Below are 24,466 nucleotides of genomic sequence, written 5' to 3'. Positions count from 1 at the left end.
TCTCCGTAAACGTTTATTATGCAAACTGTACCATCTTCAATTAATCCAGCGTCTTTCTGATGGAGATAAAACACGTAGACTGGATTTTTGTTTACAGTTACAGGAAAAGATGTTGTTAGATGAAGGTTTTGTAAACAAGATTATTTTCAGCGATGAAGCTACTTTCCATATTAGCGGCAAAGTAAACGGTCATAACGTGCGAGTTTGGGGAACTGAAAACCTAACCGCTTTTGTGGAACACATTCGGGATTCTCTGAAAGTAAACGTTTTTTGTGCGATCTCTCGTAAGGCAGTGTATGGGCCATTCTTTTTTATGGAAACGACAGTAACCGGTGTGATATACCTGGATATGTTACAATTATGGCTTATACCTCACTACTCAACGACTTCATTTTCCAGCAAGATGGTTGTCCTGCCCATTTTCATAACGAGGTTCGACAGTACCTTAACACAACATTACCTCGGCGCTGGATAGGATGTGCGTCTGAAGAAGACCAACACATTATGCTGTGGGCACCAAGATCACCAGACCTCACGCCATGTGATTTCTTTCTCTGGGGTTACGTGAAAGATACGGTGTTTATCCCTCCAATGCCGCACTATATCGCTGAGCTAAATGATCGCATAATCAATGCAATCAACTCTATCGAAAATGACATGTTAGAACGAGTTTGGCAAGAGCTAGGCTTTCGTGTTAATGTGTGCCGTGTCACCAGAGGAGCACATATTGAACATTTATAGATTTTAACAAAAACTGTGAGTCCCTGCATCACCTCGTACAACTTTCATTTAGGTAAGTGAAATACTTTTTTGTACTGAATTTTTGTAACTCCTAAGAACATTATGAAACGCCCTGTATACTACTTAAATCCAGTTAAGAGCTCCTCATTTAACCATAGGCCCGTAGTAAGATTAAGTGCTGTTCATATCGCCCATTCAGAGTCTAACGTAATAACACCTCTTCATAAGGTCATTATTGATTACTATTACATTAGTTATTATAATTTTGTTATGATTTAGTGAATTTGGTGTGATCACACGTAGTTAGCATTCTAGCAACTTTTCATTAATATGTCTATCAGTAGTCCACCTACAAAACCGATTTTATAAAAAATGTATCTACTTGAGTTAGGTTTGTCGTATTTTTTTGTGTTATGTATTTATTTTAATTTCGTTATCAGATTCACTAATTTTATGGTTAAATACAGTACATTATCGTCATATTTACTATTTAATTACTGATGTTATTCTGTATGTGGTCTAGAAATGATTCGTGAATATTTAATAATTTTAAATTTAATAATGTAAAATAATAATATTTAATAATGTAAAGAATTTAAAAAAAAATTAAATTCTGATACACTGAGATTAAAATAAAATTTTTCAATTAACTAATGTCTTAAAATTGTACAATAATAAAATAAAGATGATTCTGTGAAAAGAATAAAACATTTAAATAATATGAAATGTAACTGTAATCATGAAATAATATTTAATCTTCTATTAAAGATATTCTTATGAGTCAATGCTTTTACAAAACACAGTTTGTAAGACGAGGGCAGACTATTTACAAGTTTGTTCTTTTCTTGGCACGAGTTCAGTATGCCACACAAAAATAAAAGTATTTTCAATCCGCTCATTATATCAATTGTATGCGATAGGTTTGCAGTTATTTTCCTAATCGTTGTGTTAACTCTCGCATCGTAAATATATTCATATGATGTTGGTTGTTCGGCTAAGATTATCAATACACATGTATTTGTTTTCTACTTTTTTTTAACTACTTTTATATACTTAATAGAAATCGTGGTTCACTACTCATTTCCATAGTATTTTTTAAGTATATAATTTTGAATACTTTTTTGTATACTCAACATATGTACGTAGAAATAAAGCAACGTGTCGTAACTGACTGATTCATCATCGCCCAGAAAAAGCTACTGTAGATAAATTGATGAAGATTTGTGTACGCATTTTTCTTACCATGTAAGTGGACACTCAGAAAGGATTTTTTTTAAATTTTGGGTTTAAATTATTAAAATGGAGTAAAAGTGGAATTTACAATTTTTTTAATTTCTTGGTAAACAATAAAAATATCAACTTTATTTTTGGTGTATATAATCTTTATATGAATAGCTAAAAGCTAATTTCTAGATTTTTTGAAATTTAGAGTTTAAAGGGTTAAAATGGATTTTGAATTGTTTTTGAAACCCAAATATTTTCTTTTTAATTTCTCGGTAACGAAGTAAGATTTCACTTGATTTTTGGTGTGTGTAATTTTCATGTAATATCTAAAAACAATTTCTAATTTTTTTCAAAATTCGATCTTGAAGGGGTTGAAGAAAGATAAAAAAAAAAATTGAACAATGATTGTAAATTTTTTCATTTCCTAATATATTAAACGAGATATTCACTAGAGTGGGGCTTGCAAATACTTAAGATAAATATCTAAAAACCATTTTCGAATATTTTGAATTTCGATTTTTTAAGGGACAGGTCAACCAATACAGCCACTGTTACTTTATGTGCGACGCAACTGGCTGCATCTGCCTCCGGTTACTTGACTAATGAACATAAAATAAAAGTAATTAAAAACGTTTTAAAAAAATGAGGAACGAAGCACGGTCACCTCTTAGTAGTGCTTGTCGGGTAACGCTAAGAACCGGGAAAAATACATTTTTATCTTATAATAATTTATAACCAACATTTTTAAGATGGAGACTGTGTTAAAACCCCCATATTCTTAGATCACTTTAAGTTTCAGGTCCTGTACTGACCATCAGTTGCTGTGATGAAATTAAAAAAAAAAAAACACAAAAAAAAACACTGATTTTTTTATAACTTGATATGGCTTTAATTTTTAATTATGACTATTAATCTGACAAGCCTGAGTTTATTGAACACAGCGGGGTCAAAAGGACAAAGCCCTTTTGCTAAATGAGAAGAGCGAGCGAAGCGAGCCATGACCGACAAATATCGCCTGATCGTAACGGGAAACGCAAGTAACCATATAGTACGAGCGAAGCCGCGACGGGGATGTCCTATTATTTTAGACTTGCCAATACTCTTCGGATAAACATTTAAACACCATTTTCGAGGTTTTTTGAATTTCGATTTTCTAAGGGATGCGTCAGTGTACGGCGCAGCGCTTCAACCAACACAGGCACTGCCAGTATTACTTTATGTGAGACGTGACTGGCCACAAATGCCTCCGCTTACTTAACTAAAAAAACATAAAATAAAATATATACATATATAAAACAGGTGTTTCAAATAAGACTTCGCATATTGAAGATTTATTTAGATAATTTACAGATTCGACTGAGGCCTCATTTCACAGCAAAACACATGAAGTTTTCCCCCCCAACATTCACTGTGGCTCGATATGGCTTCCATTTGTAATGCGACTTTTTCCTTTTTTTTTTTTGAGCGCATCATTTCTTATCACTCCCCGGCCCTCCGGAGCTGGACACACAACTAAGCCTTAACACAGCTTCAGGAGGTACCTTCGTCGAGAACTAATGTTACCCCTACGCAGCCAGGACTCGGTCTTTTGGTGATATTCCATGCATCTAATAAGGGGATCCTAAGGGGTCCCCCCATCGGGATTCCGGTCTTTACACCTTACTTCTAGTGAGGATCCCCAGAATCCTTACTAGAGGCAAAGCAAGGCCTGTGAAGGTACCTTCACATACGGATCCTCCGTATGTGAAGGTCCTCTCCCTGATCTCTGTCCGCCGACAAGATTTTCACTTCATATCCGACGACAAAGTGTCTTGAACCGTTTGGGGAAGGTCCGCGTATGATCGTCCAATCGCTTTCACCACCACAGTCGCGGTTGAGGGCCCCACTAATTTCTTTGCCGGGGATCGACTCTCCTTAACCCCAACGAAGACCCATCATAATGCATTCGAAGCTTAGTGGAACTCCTCCGGCTAAGTATTTAACCTCCGATGAATGTATTGCCCCATCTTCCCCTGACCTAGGATTGGCGGCCAATGCCAACCTGGCGGACTGCACAATACAGAAAAAATCTACTGCTACCACGATGTTCACTCCACCCACTGGTACCTCCTCACCAGCCAGGTTTTCGGCCCGAGTACTACAAGTGACTACCTGGCCCACCCGTAGTGAGCCTGACCCAAGGCGAGCCCATGGGCGAGCATCGGCCCGTTCCCAGGAATCTCCTCCAACATCTTCGAATCAGCCCAAAATACCGCACCCTGGGCCAAGTCCACCACCAAGCTAACATTTCAATATTGATGATACTGTTTTTTTTAAAAAACCGTTGACTGTTAAACTATGATTAACTACTAATTTTTTAGTGTTAAATTACTTTAAAATTATATTAAAAACTTTAAATGCCTCTCTTTTAAATTACTAAAAGATTTTTGTTTTCCAGACAACCTATCGTAGTAAGCTAATGTTGCAGTACCTTATTCAGTTGTGTTATCGGTGGCTCTGTTGTAACCACCAGTAACAACAGACAAGCGCCATTATTGCAGTGCTAACTGCATAATTAGCAAAGAAACGTTTTACAGAACAATTATTTACATGTAATGGAAAAGAAATTCGTTTATAATTTTTTATAATTTTAAACTGCTGCCAATTTTTTCATGCTGTCCATTTCATATTAAATCGTTATTAATATCTGAATTGTATAGTTGTTATAAATTTACCTTTAGGCTTCATTTCGTTATTTTTTAGATTACCATTTATCTTGAGGGTTTCTTTGTATCCATTGCACTTTAAATGTATCACTTTTTTGTACGTAATTTATTTACTACTGCTTAAAAATTAAAACGGAATAATTAAAATTTTTTCGTAAATTTTAATCACTTTTAAAACTTACTTTAGTGTATAATATTTTGTACAACTTTGTTAATTGATTGAAAGCTGCGTCCATTGCCAATGGAAATAATCTAACTATAAATCAATACGTCCATGAATCACATGGCCAGGGTGTGCTGTTAATAAAATTCAATAACGTAATGAAAGTATCACAGCCTATCCGTATGAGAAAGAATTAAGTCGTTAGTGTAAAAATGTAATAATCGATTCGGCAGGATCTTGAACTATCAACTTCCCGTACGGGAAATCTAATCCTCTACACAACTCTGATAAACAATTTTTCTTCAGTTGTACAGATAATATAACCGAGATTTATTTTTTGTAAAAATAGCCTGATGAAACTACATTATGTCCTTGGCAAACATATATATATATATTATTTTTTTTTTTGAAAAATAATAGCTTGAATTATTTCGGCTTATGCATGTTAATTTTTAATTTTACAGTACCGTATTATGTACTATTATGCATATATATATATATATATATAGACTTAGCAACAATTATTGTAATCCTATGAATTTGCTTAGAACAAGTATTATTCTATGAAAATTTATTAATATCATGTCATAAATACAGGCCTAAGAATAAAAATAGTATTAATTACCAATAATTATTATTATATTTATTTTAATGTTGGCTAGCTTCCAATTTTCTCTGATATTTTCTATGTTTTGGATTAAAATTATTATCACAACTGTATCTAAAACATCTTGACTGTTTTAAACAAATTACATAATTCTTCATATAACACGGATATTAAAATGTACAATTAATTAAAAAGTAGAAATTTAAAAAAGTATTTTTATTCACAGCAGGTATGATAATGAGAATCTTACTGTATGTAAATAGTACTTACTTGATATTCGATTTTGTCCAACAAACAAAATTAGTTGTTTTTCATCTTGTTGTCCCTCTAAAGGTATTTTTATTTAAGTTCAAATATATTTTTTTTTATATATATTTATTTATTTTATTTTAAGTGCAAGTTATCCAACAGACAAAATTAATTGCTAAATTTTTAACTGGAAAGATAGGTATTACATAATTTATAAGGAATGTGTTACTCGTTTTAAAATAGGTTGTCTGACATAGTAAATATTAAAAACATGTATTTAGCTGGTAGATATTGACTAATAAAGAAATGGCATTCATAAAATGTTAATTTTCAGTTTCGTTAGTGTGTAATTCAGAAAGTATTGTGACGGTTATATATCCTATTTTTATTTTTAATTTAAGTCCAAATGTTTTACTTTTTATATATATTTATTTATTTTATTTTAAATCCAAATTTTCCAATCCAAATGATAATCATTTTGGAATATGTCAAATTTGGTACAATTCATTGTAAGTGCAGTCACAACATGCTAACAGACACTCCTGTTCTTTTGACGACTTTCAGGATAATGGAAAATTTATTTCAAATTTTTAAGTCGAAAAACTTTGTTGTAACAATGTTTTCCTTTAATCTTTTAAAATTGTTAATACTGTTATTTTTTGGTAGATGACTGAAAAATTAAAAAGATAATATCATGAAAGTCTGCTAGAATTTTTCGTGTAATTCTTATTCAGAATATATAGGGGGATTTAATATAATAGGGGAAGTAAGACAAAAAATACTAAATAGATAATATAATACGTAAAAATTATTATTTTATAAAAAAATTATTTTTAAAAATATATTAAACATAATTTTAAAATAATTGCATATAATTTCTACCACCTATCTTTAAGAAAGCTGCTCGGTGCAATGAAAATGCTTGTATACACGAAAGTCTTCAAACTTGATGAGAAAATTCTAGTGCTGTGTAGTTAGAAGACCAGGAGATAATCCATAATTCTTTGGAAATAAGACTTTCGTCAAAACGTTTTTGGTCTCGGCTGCTGAACGCTATGTGGTACGGTATATGGTTAAGATATCAATCTTTATGTTTCAAAAGTATACTAAATTTTGTTTAAACTAGAGTGAAAACCCAGGTTTATTTACATTGTTAAGATAATGCTGTTTACTGCGAAATGAATCAATAAACTATAAAAGTTTTCAAATGTGATGATTCCCAGTCGTTTTTACTTAAATATCTATCAATTTTCTATACTCTTGATTCATGAGCATCAGCAATAAATCCCGAAATAAGTCCACAGTCTTTGTAGACACTTCATCCACATAGTTAATGTTCTAAAATAAAATTAAAAATTGTTGCTTTAGCGAAAAACTCATTTTATACTAAACTTCAGATTCTCACTATTTAACTTCACTATTATTTATGGCTTACTATTTAAGCAAAAGGAACCCGTTCAGTAATTTAATTTTTTTCACAGCCGACTACGATACGTTTTAAATTTCAATTTGTGGGTTCTATCACTACTGGTTTAGTTGTTACGAAAAAAAAAACCTTAGTAAAGATTGAGTCTCTTGCATCATGAGTGATTTCCTATTGAGGGATGTAGGAGAACAAAGTTATAGTGGTAACTTAACGGAATTACCATCATATTATTATTCCAATCCATTTATCTCTGAGATTGGATTAGACCGTGTATCAAACTGCGTACGACTAGCTAAAGTTGTATAATTTCTGTAAAATATATATATTTTACTGAAATATATAGAGTGTCGACTGAAGTAAATATTTCCAATTAATATTTACAAATATTTACTTCCAATTGTTTACGCGTAAATATTATTTAAAGACAATTTTTAAGAGTGGGATTTTTTTATCTGTAACAGTATACTTAATCATGTTTATGCTACTATTAAGGATATAATATAAATACATTTACTAGTTGTATTAGAGAGTTTCTGTCTGCTAATGTGAATTAAAAGAGCGTGACTGGAGCGTATCCTCTAGTGTGAAGTGTCTCATTTGAAATCATGGTTTAATTTCTTTCCTGGAGCATACACATCCCTCAAGCAGATCGTGATTGTACTTCTAAGGCGAATTGATCTTTACTAGGCGATCGGGATGCTTCTATGAGAGGCCATTGGTGCGGTCTCCACCGAATGTACGGGTTAGTGCAGCAATGAATAAGTTGTTTTCAGTGACCTGTGAGTCTGCCTCTCTACCCTCCTCATAATCAGTTAGAGCTGACTTTTAAAATATTTGTGAGAAATTACCAAGGACTTGGTTTAAAATTCATCCATGTTTTAAAAGAAAAAAAGTTGAGGAAGGGCATCCCTATTCCCCCATTTTTGGGAAAAGGTTTAATTGTGTGTGTGTGTGTACGCGCGCACGTGCGTAAATATTATTCAAAGACAATGTTTTAAATTATTATCACAAATACTCAGGTTTTTTCTTTAATAATCAGTACCATATGCAGTTTGTGATTTTTAATATGCAGCAATTATTTAGATCGTTAGTTGGAATCGACTAATTATAAATTTGCAGTCTCTAGCCGGGAATCAAACCCGTGACTCTCACGGCTCCTTCTATAAAAGAGAATGAATTTTATGGGGTTGTATTTAAATTATTTTCAATTAAATAAGAAAAGACTCACAATATTATTCGATTATTGATTAATACTCTAAGGGGAAAGGCCTTATTTTTACATTAACCAACATAACCGTGGTAGTTATAATGCAAAATGATTGTCTAGACTTTTATGTTTTAGTTTTAAACGATTTAATTTAGTTGAAATTTTTTGACAAAATGATGAAGAAAATCTATTACCAAGCAAAAGCCTTTGTATATATCATGTATTACTCTTAACGGCTTCTCTTAAATCTCCACTTTCATTAACGTTTTAAAAAAAAAACAAATCATTACTATAATGTTAAAATCAATTAATTAATGTATATATATATATATATACATACATACATTGATTAATTTACCTTTTTTATGAATAGCTAAATAAAATTTGATATGCCGTAATATGCACACTCTCACTTTCCTAAAATTATACAAACTCTTAGAATTATGCAGTACTAGTGTCATCATTTAGAAAAGGTAGATATAATTTTTTTCTTGAGCTTCCTCTTAGTCAACCAGTTGAATGAATGCAACGAATTGCACGAACATTTTAATAATATAATACATGTACGTTAGATATTTTGTATTTTGTTTCTTATTTTATTTAATGTATTTTTGGTGAAAAAAATCAATAGTGGGTTTATTATTATTATTTTAAATGTAATTTATTGTAGAGAAAATAACGCTTTTCGTATATTTGTGTTTAAATTATATACGGATAGAAATTTCCTGATTTTATTTTTAATACATTGTTATAGAAATAAAAATAAGATTTTTGTGCGAAATACTTTTTCAGAATTTACCCACTATTTCCCCTACTGGAAAAATACCTTTTTTTCACTTAAGGTTGTTTTGTAAGAACCATACCCCTGGCTTTTTTAATCTAAATTGTTCTTAGGTCTTATGTAAAACAGTTGTTTTAAAATTGAATTAAAATGGCTCAGATGATTTAGAAATGGAAAAATCCATTGTAAAAAACTATTAAGTTAAAGATGGGTACGTTGCGCCGGATAATTGCCTCTGTCAGATTTATTAATAAGCTATTATTTTGTAGTCTGTGACAACACATTCATTATTTTATATCTGCTTTTAATCTTCATCTTCTTACAGTTAACTTACAATCATGTTAGTTCCAGTTCTAGCAGTTTAAGAATTCTGTTTTAAATCAGGTGTAAAATCATGACGAAAAGTTAAAAAAAAATTATGTGGATAGTGCGTATATATATAAACGGGTATATAGATCAGCCGAACGTAAAGGTTACATCGATGTCAACTCAATCTAACACGTTCAAATACCTAACAGCATTTGTATTTTTATACTTATAACCGAATAAAGAATACATAATTTCTTGCTCTCCCAAAACTATTTCGACTGACGCAAAAAATATGTTTCGGAGTTCCGAAAAATTATTCTCCGTTGCTAAATTTAATTTATTTAAAAATAAAATCACAAAATATATTTTATAATCGTATCATTAAGCGGACTTTGAAATTCCAAATATTGAAGTTTTTAATTAATTTTCATTAATTGACTATTCGTCGATTACTTCCTATGAGATTTGTTAGGAACGATATTTATATATATAAAATGTCTTTGTTGAATGATTATGAAGTGCGTAAAAATGGATTAAATTTAATATATTAAACTACTATTGTTGACAGCTGTGACTTTTGTGATAAGTTGTACCTAAAATATGTAGATGATCGATGGTTTTGTAAAGTTACTGGCCGTTGAGAAGCTCATCACTAAAGAATGCGGTCGCTACACAGAAGATATTTAACCAAGTCTTCACATCCCTGACATCTTTATCTCGCTATTTAATCTTATGTTAATCGTACACGGTGGTATTAATCAAGTAAGGCATTTGAATATATATATATATCTTTGTTTTACGTAAAAAAAGGTCGTAAAATGTAATTCTCGAAATCTGCATTTTTATTGATTTCTCCTTTTTGAATTTTGTAAATTAAGTTGTTAATGAATGCGTGTTAAAAAACCGGAAAGCTAGCACCAAAGGAAAAAAAAATTTAATTTTATTGCGTATGATGACTGAAAAATTTTAATTTGGTAAAAAACCTGATACAACAACGTTCATACTAATGTTGCTAATTTTCCGTAAAAAATGCAAGTAGTTATAAAATGTTTCTCTTTAATAGAATAATCTGATAACTAAATAGGATGTAAAAAGCCATAGATTTGCTTGGAACTCACATTATGAAAACTGTAGTCTGATTATTTTTAAAATAATCAAATAAAATTAAATAAAATTCAAAATAAGTTCAGAGCGAATAACAAAAATAATAGCTATAAAACATTTTTCACCGACTTATAAAAAAAATAAAACAGGAATCCAATCTGACCCGTATGTATGCATTTTTTTCTAAATTTGCGTACAAACCTTACTTATTTTGGCCACCTCCACCGGTTTCGAAGTTTCTTTCTATATTTTTAATTCGTCTAGTCCTCTACTAAGTTTCTTCCAGATAATATTAGAAAATATATATGGCTAGATTGAAGGTATTTTTATTTCTCGATAGTCATCATCATTTAATATTGCATTATTATAATGTAATAATATAAGCGTGACATCGATTACGTATTCAAAGAACTTTCCTTTGACACTTCAAGAAAATTAGTAGGAAACTTGAATAAAATATTTTTTCATATTTCTGCATTCTAGACTGTTTTATCTCACAAAATAGTTATTTTTTAAGATCGTTTCTTTGCATTTCTTTTCATTTTTTTATCAAGCGATATGCGTAAAAGGGGTTTAAAGATTTTTTCCTTAGAAGAATTTATGTAGGATTACTTTTATTCTAAATTGAAGTAAGAAAAATAACAAAATCGACTTTTAAACTTACGAAAAAATTAGTAAGTCAAATTATTTTTTGAAGTCTACGTCAAATTAAGGGTTAATAACTTGTTAGATTTTTTAAATAAAATAAATTAAGTGCCAATTTAAAAAAGTTGCAATACAAACAATTGAATTGTATTATTCTTTACTTCTTGTTAGTATCTTTATTGGAGTAATATTTAAAAAATATACCAAGGATTTTCACAAGAAACAAGGTAATTTTAATTAGCGTTACGTAGAAGAGTATTCATTTAGTTAATATAATAAAAAAATGTACACGAATTGGTTAAATTGTGGATATTTTCATGAGTTATTCATTCCACTGAATTATAAAATAAAAATTTTAAACTGTTACGAATTTTTTATTTCTCTACTTGTTGCTCGTACGTGTGAAAACAGGTAGTATAAATCCCGGTTGATGATGCAGAAAAGAGATGGCCTTATGGCTTTCATGCTTCACTTCTATCTATTGCTTCTGTTCTTGGTATTACCGCATCTCTTCGTGTACATTAGTTTTTTTTTTGTTAAAGTTACCTGAGGCTACAGGATTCAAGTATAGATCCTAGCAATGTAATTCGCACAAGTTTCAGCTACCGCGGTAAAATGAGGTCGTATTGAAATTTTTAGAATGTTAATTAAGAGAAAAAATTCATGATTTTTGACCTGAAAAATCGAATAAAATAGGTTCTACAGTAGGTTTTGATAAATCTGGGGTGAAAACTAATAAATTGGGGTAAGAACCCCTGTTTTTTTATGTTTGACGAATAATAACATTGTTAATGGATTATAGACATGTAAAACTTAAAAACAACTCTTGGAAAATTTATTTCTGAACAAAATGGTGTAAGATTGGTTGAATAAAACAAAAAAAGTTAGAAACATTCGAATTTTACTTAAAAACAATAGACTACTACATTTGTCAGGAGGGTGGTTATTTAATGTAAAAAAAAAAACAAATTTAATTTTTGGTGACGTGAAAATTTGTAAAAACAAATTTTTCTGTTAAGAATTGCTGTTAAAAAATTAAAAACAAACTGGAAATCAACCGATAATGGTAAAACAAAAATAAATAAGTAAAAATTACTTAGATAATAATTTTTTTATTAATGACACAAACACAATAAATGATTTGAAAAATTATTATTTCAAAGTTGGCGGTAAATTAACTAATCAACAATGCGAAATACCGTGTTACTCTTTAAATGACTCTTTAAGGTGCATTAAGTATATTGGGTACTGTGAACTGTGCTGTCGTTAGCGAAGGTTTTCTGTAAATTGTAGTATGAACGTGAAGTAATGCCGTACTTATTTACAACAAAGGAATACGTTGATATGGTATTCATTTTCGGTGGGTGTAATGGTAATACTACAGCAACTGAGTAGAATATGATGTACCATTTCCGAATCGCAGGATTCCACATTCAAAAACAATTAGCGCGACTTTTCGCAATCTTTGGAAATCAGGTTCACAACCTAGTATTCGTAGCAGCTACAAACGATCTGTCCAATACGACGCTGTTATTGATGAAATTGTTATCAATGCAGTTCAGGCGTCAGTATACGCATCTTTCGAAGTGGATTAGAGTCTCGTATTCGATAGTTTGGAGAGCACTTAAATAAAACAAGTTTTATCCTTATCAAAAACAGCCAGTTCAACAGCAACACCCAATAGACGGTCCGCTTCAATTGCAGTTCTGCAACTGAACTGGTAAAACACAAATCGAAAACTCTACAAGTAAATACGTTTTGTTTACCGACGGGTCAAATTTCACTCGATATGGCGTTCCTCTAGCGCTGAGACGAAAATTATATTTCCAGTATAAAGGTGCGCCTCCAAACTTTTCTTGTGCCGTTTCCAGTCATTTTAATCACCTCACTTTAAGCGTTAATCACCTCACCCTTGCCACAAAAATCGCCTGATCTAACAACTTTAGATTTTTGCGTCTGTGGACAGATGAAAAGTATTGTTTACAAAACAAAAGTACATCCTCGTGAGGAATTAATCGTCCGCATTATGGATGCGGCTGAACAACTTACGGACATCCCTGAAGAACTAAAAAGAGTAAAAACGCAGTACTGAAGGGTGCCAAGAAATTTGTTGAAAATGGCGGGCTCATTTTTGAACATTTATTATAAACTGGTACGTATAATGCACTTTAATCTAGTATACTGTTTACTTAGTATACTGTTAGAAAAATTCAAATTTTTCTAACTTTTTTTTGTTTTACTTAACTTATTTTACGACATTTTGTTTAGAATTAAATTCTCTACAAGTTTTGTTTAAATGTTCGTGTCTATTATCCATTTAATAATGTTACTGTACGTCAAACTTAAAAAAAATTTAGCTCAATTTATTCACTTTTACCCCAGATTTCTCAAAAACTCTATATACACGGTTATGGAACCTATTTTATTCGAGTTTTTCGGTCAAAACCATAAGAAATCATTAATTTTGTTCCTTAATTTACGTCCTAAAAATTTAGTACGACCTCATTTCACCGGGAAAGCTGAAATCCGAGCGATATCTATCAACAGCTGTATCTCGTAAAAGAACCATTTTACGACAAATGTTTACATGAACTTTTTCCTTAATTTTTACAAGCAAAATAGGTTATTAAAGTGAAGGAAGAATGAAGGGAAAACTTTGTGATACACTCTGTACATTACTAAAAAATAATAACAATAAAGAAATCAAAAATAAAGTATTTTTTGTGAAACAGTACTTAGTATTAGAGTTAACATTCACTCGGCTCAATTAAACTTTGAAAGAATAAAAAAAGCAAACCACAAAAACACAAAATATTTTTTGAGTGCAACAAACAACCCAATCAAAAAACAGACGACATGAAATGAAGATCACTACTGAGATCTTACGTTTAGTCAAAACTTAAAATGAAAGAAAAGGTATATTTAATTGGTAAGAATTCATTGCTAGTAGATAAATCTGATCTGAAATACAAGTAAAAATAATGAAAGCTGATAAAAAGGAGTAAAAATATGAGAATTAATATTCAAATAAAAGAACGATAAATACAAGTTTATGAATTTTGCTACTTTGGCGATAAAATTAGGAAGAATGAATTAAATAAGAAAAATACAAAAAATAAATCTTTTTTTATCGTAAGCGAGAAGAATTTTCCGACAGAAAAGTTAAGTTGTAATATTATACTCGTACATAGAAATACATTTAAAAATTACGAAAGCTTCTTTTTTTTAAATTTAAAAAAGAGTAATCCCCTTTAAAGCAGCGAAGCATAGCAAGTAAGAAAGTAGTAAAAGGGAAGAATACGTACTTTTGAACCTCCAAAAGTACGTATTCCTTTGTTAAACAAAGAAAGTTTGAAAATTATGATGGTTGATAAATTTCAAACTTAAGTTATTTTAACACGAGTCAAAGACGATCGTAGACGGTGGGTTACATTAAAGACATCCAGTATATATCTAAATGATATAAAAGGAAGTGTAGTAGATAAATACACGAAGGAGAAAAACATATTTTGAATGAATTTATGAAAGATCTTGGATTTGATACAAGGTATAAAATGATTAACGCTGAATTGAAAGGATTAGAGTTTATATCTAACCACACTGTATCATATTCTTTCAAACGATAGTATGACTCGTATCATGATAGGTAACAGAAAAGGAATGATTGTGGTCTCACAAGAACTGTTGCTCTCCCTATCGCGTTAATTTCTGAATTACCTTTTTCAATGATCAGCTTATTTTTCTAGTATGTTTATGTTTAAAAATCGACGTTTAAAGAAGAGTTGAACGAAATTTATATTATTGAAATCACTTTAATCGTTTTAAAATATTTGAATGAAACTCATATGATGAGAAACGTGCATTTATATAAATAAGAAAAAATGGAATACGGAGAAACGACGTTAGAAACTAGTATCGAGTGAACTGAAGTTTAAAAATCGTTTACATAACATTTTGTAAATGAAAAAGGAAATACAGGAATCGACTAAGATTTATTATTAATAACGAAAAAAAAAATTAGTATAAGTTAATAAAATATAACTAGCAAAAACTGACTAATATTTAATTTATTTACTTCTTTATATAAAAAAAAATTGTCATAAAATTAATGGAATTATACAACAAATCTTTAGCAGTTGATATGATTAATTACTTCTATTACAGTAATATTAGCAGTATTTGCTATTCCTAATTATATCGAACGGTTTTGATTTGTTTTAGGAACCGGGAATAACGAACAAAGCCTGATATTTACAATAACTTATTCTATCTGTAGAAAAATGTTAATGTAAAAGTTCGTGAAGAATTAAAGAATTACATCTTCGTTCTCCCCAGTTCCTTAATGTTTACCAAGAAAGAGAAATAATATTTATGTACGTACAATCTATCCGACAGCAGTAACACGAAGGGACTTCAGTTACTAAACCTAAAAAAGAAGAATACTGTAATTGTCTATAATTAATTATTATTGAATTTACAGTATTTTAACCGGAATGGTAATTGTAGTATATAAGGGAGGAGGTTCTCCCTGTTAGGTCGCGTTGTCGGCTGTATTATGTTGCAGTTATAATACAGTAATTGTCTCAGCTATTTATTATTGGGTCAGCAGGCGAGACGTGGTTTTACTAAGGTGGGGGGAAGGGAATCTTGTTGCAACAACAAGCAACGAGCTGCAAGCTGCAGGAGTGCAGACTCTTTGGCTTCTCAGTGTGTGTGTCGGTGTCGGACTGGCATCGCAACTCAGCATTTCTTGTGCCTCTATGTTATATACAACCGCGCTCTTTCTTCTTCACTCCTTTTATTCGATCTAGTCTCGAATTTTAACTAGCTCTTCTTGTATATATGTGCCCCGTGTGCCGTGCGGTCGTTGCCGTGGTTTGTTCATCGGCGGTTGAATACATCGTGATGGTGTTTGAAGTTCCTCGTTTCGCGTTACATTTACCATTATTTTTGAAAGTGTTTTTCTGATTTCAGTCGTTATTAATCGTGATGAAGATTTAGTTTAGTGATAGCAAAAGGTAAAGAAATGTTTGTTTTTTCGTTATCTCTTTTGTTTTGTTAATTTAAGTTATATTTTATGATTTACGCTTAGACAAAACTCGAATAAAATCCAAAGGCTGGCTATTTATTTGAAAATAAATTTTCTTAGCGAATACTTTATAGTATAAATTTGTCATTAATGAAATAGATCAAAAAGAAAACTTTATATTTTGCTAGTAAAGATAGGGTTTAAATATATTATCGTGAATACTGTTTACTAAGGAATACTAAGAAAAATCATTAACTGATTGTATTTACGGTTATGAAATAAGTAAATTTGTAACTTCTACCAAAAACATTGAGAAGTAATAATCGGTGAACACGTATATATTCTCGATGAATTCAATATTTATTTGTTATTGAAATGAATACATGATTAGTATTTTATTTGTAAATTACAGTGTAATTTGAAAATTATTATGTTCCAACTTTAATCCACGAAATGTTTTGTAATATATATATTTTGTAATAATTTTGATTGAAGTGATAATCGGTAAAAATATCTTGTTGCAATACATGGTTTAACAGTAACTTAATGTACATAGTTTAAGCCTTACTCCTTCGTAGAATATGTACATATTACCAATTTAACAGTAGTGTTCTGAGGTTATTAATGGAAAAAAATTAGCTGAAGCTCAGAATAAATGTGTATATAGACAACACGTACTTAAGTTGTTGTGCGCATAGATTTATAATATTTATCTTTTATTCTCCTGTAATATTTTAAAATAGAATGTTTTCTTGGACATGGTTTCTTGTAATGTACAGTAACTACAGAATCGACTAGTCAAGCGTTGATTGCAACCGATTGTCGTCTGCAAGAGGGATTATTTCTTAAAACTTAGCTCGATATTCCGAGCTTTAACATCAGTTATTTGTAAGGATTACAATCTGTATTATTTTTTATACTCTATAAAGAGTTTAATTTGATAATTGTATAGATCTTTAACGGTATTTCCTTTTATTTCAATGTTAACTTTGTACATCGGTCCAAAATAGAAGTCCAATTTTACACTTCAGTTTAGTTAATTTGCATTTATTTTATAGACGCATCGCTAAAGACGCTATATGAAAAGGTGATTTATTAATTTTAATTGTTTATTTTCATATTTACAAATGGAGAACAAGAAAATTACATACGAAAGGAATAAATCTAGTATAGTTTTTATCCTTTTTGTGGTAGATATCAGGCCAAATAATACTGAATTTCATGAATACGATTATTCCAGTTTTGCGCTTATTTCATTTTTTATTTTTTATTATACTATTTCCAGCCTTTTCAGCCTCCATTAGTAGTGGTGTTTCTTTTTTTTGATTTTGGTAATCTTTTTTTTATTTTGTTATTTTAATTGAACAGTCCAGCATTAATAAAAAATAAAATAAGCCTCATTAATATTAAGCCGCTTAAATAAAATTTTGTGGAAAACTTGTGTGCTGCTAAAAATAGAGTAAAATGTAATGTTTTGCACAACATTAAATAAAAAGACATTTTATCAAAATTTTGTTATGATTTTCAAAAAAAAAATTTATCTTTGAAAATTTTCAAATTGCTTGTAAAGCCTTTCATACAAAATTAGTATTTTATTTTATTGTTTAGGATAATTATGCTTTTATTTCATTTATTTAATTTGAAACTGCAATGTGTATTTAAAAAGAGTAGTGGACATTTTTTATTACTCTTAATTTCGCTAGAATATGTGTGAGAAGATGAATACATCGGCTCATATGCTTATGATCGATTACATACTTTTATATGTCCATATTAGATGAAATTTGGGGTTTTAAAAGTACTGTGTTAAACAAGATACAAAATAGAATCAGCTATTTTTAAGAAACAAACGAAAAAGAAAAAAAAATTGTTTAGTGTAGTCGTATCCTACTTTGTCCGGTCAGGATTTGTTAATTAAGATAATAACAAAATAATGGCCTGAAAAACCGAAGAACATTTTCCATTAAAATTGGGTGTCACTGGTACTGGTACCCCTCGATCTATTGACCTTCCACTTCGGAAAGCAAACACTTATTCGACATACGATGTAAAATAATTTACGTGTTCTAAGTTATTATGAATTCGTTTAAATTGCATGGTTAAATATGCACGGAAAATTACACCGATTAGTGTTTTTTATCATGAAAAGTAGCTTAATTTTGAAGGGCTTAAGTTACCCAGATGATTAATATTCACTCTTTCAAAATTATTATTTTTAAATAAAAAAGTTTAAAAACTAATAAAAAATTCTTTTCACCTAATATGTATATTTTTAAATGTATTTTAATATAAAATGTTGATAAAAAATCTTTCATCTCCGTTAAAAGATTGGCATTTTCCTTAAGTGAATCATTATTATAATACAAAATGCATAAATAAAGATTAATTTATATACGAACATCGTTAAAAAAATTTGTCAGATGGCAGGTAACAGCTGCAACGATGGGAAGTTCTGGAGCTCGTTTTTAAAAAAATCATACTTAAAATCGGTGATGTCTACTTCACTATTTTTTTTTTTTGACTGTTTATTGTTACTTTTCAATAATTTAAAATTGATGACGATATCAACAAATCATTGGATTAAGAATGCTGTGTGTATAATACTTGTTTAAACCCGAAGAAGAGTTTTATTCAGCAATAATAACAGTAATAAAAAAAGTAATGATATTCATATGCAAATCATCGCTTACATTTATTTATGTACTCGTGCTACTGATGGAAATTACTTCTGATTCTACATGAAGTTAATAATAGAAGTCTGAGACCGGTGGAGAGGTAATTTTTAAGCAATTTGTCATTCATTGTTATTCGAATCATTCATCTATACGAATATAGTAGAAATATTTCTACATTGCATTGTTTCATAATAAAAATTATGAACATCGGTTTTCTTTCAGTAATTATTCCATTTTTTCTCTCATTTTAAAGTATTTAAGATACAAAAGGCAGTACTCAGAGTCGCTTTCTCTGAATGTAATCGTTATTATTATTATCTGCCTTCGTAGCAGAGTGTCAGCATTTTTGGCTTTAGTTGGAAGATTCTGGGTTTAGTTAAGTTCGAATTTCGTACAGCCCTGACATTTGGATATGTAATTTACTTCTTAACTCAAAAAAAAAAAAAGAAAGAATGACGCAATTTTATTCAGGCTTGGCTTATATTTGTAATAGTGAATAAAGAAATTGTATTTCTATTACCTTTAGAAAATAGAGTGAAGATGTATATTTTTTAATCACAGTATCAGTGGCGGATTGGTATCGTCTTAGCCTTTTATTCAAAAGTCCCGGACGACGTTTGGCCAGGTACGGATTTTTTCAGACTTAGAAAATTCATTGTCATGCATCAGTAATTGTAGTGGGCGTAAGCCTGTGTTTTTTTTTACTGTATCAGTAAAAAATAAATAAATAAAAACCTGCATTTCAGTGGCATTAACTTTCTAACGTACAACAATGTATTTGATTCAGTAAAAAAGTGAATAGGAAACTCTCTTCACTAGTTTAAACGGAATGTTTGGCACGGAATAATTTTGGCTCTTAATTACAATTAACAGTTTTCTGAAACAATTAGGTTGAGTTTATGTTCTTCATGTCCGACCACGTTTTCGTTTTTCCTCACAAGAGAATCACTTCATTACTTCCTTGTTCTTCTTTCATCCTTCGATCTCACCTTGCGACACACCCAACCTTCTTTCATTCGTTCTTAAGAATTTACCTTCCTAAATCCTTGAAATCTGTTCCATTACTCAATCTACCATTCCTTTTTCTGTTCCTTAATTTTCAACCAAAATTCAACGCTCAACGAACAACCTTCGGTCTGTTTTCATCAACCCTCTTCATATGTTCTTCTGTTAGTGGTCGTGTTTCTACCCGTATGTCAGTGCTGGATTACAAACTAATTATATGGCCCTGTTTTGCCTAACTATAAAATAAAACAGTAAAACGTTTTTTAAAACATAAAAAGATAATTTTTTAACCACGCGTTTTAATGTTCCTGAACATCGCATCTAGTTATGTGTTAATTAAAAAATAAATATGTTTTTTTTTGTAAAATGCAGTTAAATGTACTAAAATTAATTGTTAATTATAGAATAACTTATGTTTTTGTTTTTACATATATGGTAGATTTCTGTGGTTACTTGAATTATAATAATATCCTTTTTTAACACATATTTTTATTTTAAAAGTATTATTTTGTTATTTAATACTCTAAAAATTACAGCATAAAAACAGAAAATCATAATAATTCTAATTATCAGAAAATATTGTTGTAAAATTGGGTAATTTTATGTTTTATTGATTTTATTTAAATATATATATATTGAAATAAAATTCTTCCAATTACACTTTTTAAAACTGTAATATTTTAGTAGATTTTTTCCTTTTTAATAATTAATAAATAAAGTAAATCACTTTATGGTTGTAGAAAAGCCGGAAAAAAGGTATGATTTTTTTAACTGTTTTATTCTTGTTGATTGATGATAATTTGGTGTATTAACAAAGTTAAATGTTCGATTCTAAGACGAATTTGAGAATAAAAGTTGTGTTAAAAATTAACCTAGTAGAAAATCTAAATCGGAAGGCTTTGTTTACATTTAGGTCCTTACCATAAACAAGTTTAGAATTTACAAAAAATTAAGTTAAACTATAAAAACAAAAAAAAACTGAAAAATAACGAGAAGTAGTTGAAGGTTAAAATATTAAATACTCTTTTGTAATTAAATGAAAAGCAAAATATGTAGGAATACACCGAACAAATAACTTTTGTTTATTTCATTCTACTTTAGATTTCTCATATGTAAAATGTTATTAATAATTGATTCTTTTAAAATTATTATGTAATTTGATTCTGAAAAAGCAAATTTATTCATTACGTAGTTTTTATGGTAACTTGAAGAATGTACAGTCTGCTATAAAACATAATTTTTCCTCATCTAACATGCTATCGTTGGCAGTTTTAGTCTCATTACTTGTTAGCGATAATTTATGTCCTATATCGGCGGAAACACGCATTCGCAGAGTGCTATAGAGGCAGAACACGGACAACGATGCGAATCTTTGCTTCACCGTCCTTACTCTACTCGTTACAATCTCTTATTTTTATTCTTCTTCGGTATGCTAAAACGCTTTGTTGTTTAGTGTTAGAAAGGTCAAAACTGCCACTCATAGAATTTGCATATTCTGGTTGTACTTTTAACATCGAGCAGGTATTATACAGTTATGATGACATTAATCATAAATCCAGCTGCAATTACATCTTATAGCTTAAAAGTTCAGCTAAACCGCAACGTTATAAATTTTGATCAGCTCCTTTACTCTTTAGGCCCGCATCTCCTTATCCATCGCTATTACGATCTGCTCTTATTAATTCCGTTTACATTTGTTGGCTTATATCTATCTGATTATTACCATATTTATAAAATTAGCATATTTTGTTGATAGTACAAAACGTAAATAAATCCTTGTATATTGTTAAGCGGTGCGGTAAGAAATATTTTAGTTTTAAATGCACGTCAACACTCTTTAGTATAGAGATCAAATATTTTCTAAACATCGACTACAAAACTGGTTTTAACGTAATAAAAGAGTGTACAGTAGTCATAAACATAACGCACATATTAACTAAAAAATTGATATTGTGTCACTAAAACCGATCGATTTTCATAGTCAAGCAGTACTCTGCTGATCCTCCTGAAAAAATTCAGCAGAAGGTTAAATGGATCTAAACTTTTGTTTTTAGGTATGTGATTCTTTACTTTCGTTATACCGGAGCGAATAATGTGAATGGTTCTTGTGAAAAGAATTTCAAAAAAATTCAAATTTTGAGTTATAATTTAATTAATAATATTAAGAGATAACAATTATGCCTTGGGAGAAGTAATTTTATTTACTTATTTATTTTATTAAATTGGTAGATTAGATGATGCAAAAATATTAACTAATGTAATATATAGATAATGTGAAGCGGGAAGTAACAAAAAAGTGATCAAAGATGATCTAAAAAAAAGTTTTTATTCGAAAGGGCACACATACCCACATATACTTAAAAACGGAGTCCCTAATAAATGCTATCTTTTTTTTCTATCGATACTGGCAATAGGCTACGAAAAGCGGTCGCATTAGTCATCTTTTTATAATCATCTTATTAATCGAAGTCTAGAGTTCTAAGATTCAAATCCTAGTAAAGGCAGTAATTTTTATACGGATTTGAATACTAGATCGTGAATATTCTTTGGTGGTTGGGTCAACCTGAGACTGTGCGAAACTATATTTCACTTGCATTCATATATATATCATCCTAATTCATCCTCTGAGCATACCCGGCAATGCTTCGCTATTGCTAGATTTGAGTATGTGTGTATATGAGTATATATATATATATATATATATATATATATATATATATATATATATATAGATTAAATGAACACAATTGAAAGTTTGTTAAAACATTAACAAAATGAACATTACGGAACTTCACAAAATTTAACCTTTCCCTTTTACCCTTTCTCCTTTTCCTCATTTCCCCATTTTCCTTTTCCCATTTTCATTTTTACAACATCCCCTTTACCTTGCCATCATTTCCCCCCTTTCCTACCCCTTTCCATCGCCCATTTTTATTTCCTTTATTCCCCGTTCCTTCCTCTTTCCTGCCATTCCCCTTTATTTTCTCCTTTCTCCTTTCTATTTACTTTTCCCGTTTTCCCCTTTTTCTTTTTTTACATTTTCTCTTTCTTTCCTTTTATCTTTTTAGACTTTCCCCTTTTCCGATTTTTCCCTTTCACCCTTTTTCTCGCCCGTAAATCGGTCCAGTAATTTTTTAGTCTATAGCGGACACACATATCGGAAACATTGAAATGGAATCGTAAAATATTTAGTATAGCGTGTATTGCTTTTACGTCCAACAGATAGCGCTGTTTTTTTAAAAAAAGAATGTTTTTACCTGTCACAGGTGTAACATCTTAGGTATATAAATAGTAGGTATATAAAAATATGCGCCTATTCGAATGCAAAGTTGTGTTCAAAGCAATCGTGGAAGAACTTTCTGAGATTTAAGATTTTGAACAAACTAATATTTACATTTTTATTTATGTAGAGTACTTAGTATAATAGTTTGACTATTAATCAATCGGTATACACAACTGTTTACGTGAAACTTATATAATGTTTACCGTGCCGCTTAAAGTATATAATTCCTTTACGTTTTGTGCCCTTGATAAAGTTTGCTGCTTTCATAAATGTGGTTATAATCAGAAACTTAAATATGAAAAACAGAGACTGAAATATTATAAGGTTCTTTCTTTTTAACCGAAATATTGTAGATTGTTACACGAAAACATACGTGTCGCCTTGTTTTACACGAGTTAACATTATATTTTAGCATACCTAATTCAACTTCACAGAACTTACTTTTCTGAATAAGACAAAACCTGTGTATAAAACGCTTGCGATATGAACTCAGTGAGTAATAGGCTTGTATAAGACTATGGGATTTCATAGGCCTGTAGTTAAAATTTCGCCATTATTAATGTATTTAATTTATACTTTTATATACATTTTTCTTAACCTTTACCTTACAATGCTTGTTTTTTTTTTAAAGAAATAATTTAATGGATTACAACATTAGTATACTCGATAAAAAAGTATATCGATTTAATATAGTTTTAGCGTCGAGTGAGAGGTTTTTAATTTTATAATCAAACATGTAGTAAACGCTAAGCAATAAAACCCCTGGTAATAAGTACGTTCGTATATTTATTTTTATAAGGTAATTATTAATAACTGTATGATGCATTTGTACAATGACCCCTGTTTGATGGTCGTATTTAATTACAGCCTCTGTTGTAAAATAGTAGCTTTTAACTTATGTTTTACATAACTGTTAGAGTTAATTAACCTTTCTTTGTTATACTACTACGACTACCGTTGAATTGTATTTAAATGGTAAAGACAGTAACCGTTCCTGCAGCTTGTAAGATAACTCACCGACTTGGGTCAACGACTTAAAATATTCAGTATCTATGGTCATTTTTGACATTCATTTTCAATATATTCATGATAATGGATGGTGACACATTACGAGAAAAGTTAAGATGGTCGAAGCGATAAGTGGTAGTGGTATTATATAATTTAACAGCGATTTGGCAGTATGTAAATTAACTCGCGTATACAGCCATATTGGCAGGCATTTCTTAATCCATAACGAGCATGTACAAGTAACTGGTTTTTTTCCTTTTATAAACTGACTAAACCGTCGGATGCTTTAAATTAATAATCTACGA

At 30.1% G+C, this 24,466-nt stretch overlaps 1 protein-coding gene across 1 annotated transcript in view; it reads left to right on the top strand.

Annotated features, from left to right (window-relative positions):
• The first annotated feature begins 16,050 nt into the window (after positions 1-16,050).
• Positions 16,051-24,466, top strand: part of LOC142318210 (EGFR adapter protein-like) — a 1,091,782-nt gene continuing 1,083,366 nt past the window's right edge. The window contains exon 1 of the mRNA XM_075354771.1: positions 16,051-16,179. The gene's annotated coding sequence lies outside the window, so the exon portion shown is untranslated. The remainder of the gene's footprint in view (positions 16,180-24,466) is intronic.

Source organism: Lycorma delicatula, chromosome 1 (assembly GCF_047948215.1).
Source record: "Lycorma delicatula isolate Av1 chromosome 1, ASM4794821v1, whole genome shotgun sequence".
Classification (NCBI taxonomy): domain Eukaryota; kingdom Metazoa; phylum Arthropoda; class Insecta; order Hemiptera; family Fulgoridae; genus Lycorma; species Lycorma delicatula.
The sequence above is the reverse complement of the archived record's forward strand: the minus strand, read 5'-3'. Positions and strand labels throughout refer to the sequence as shown.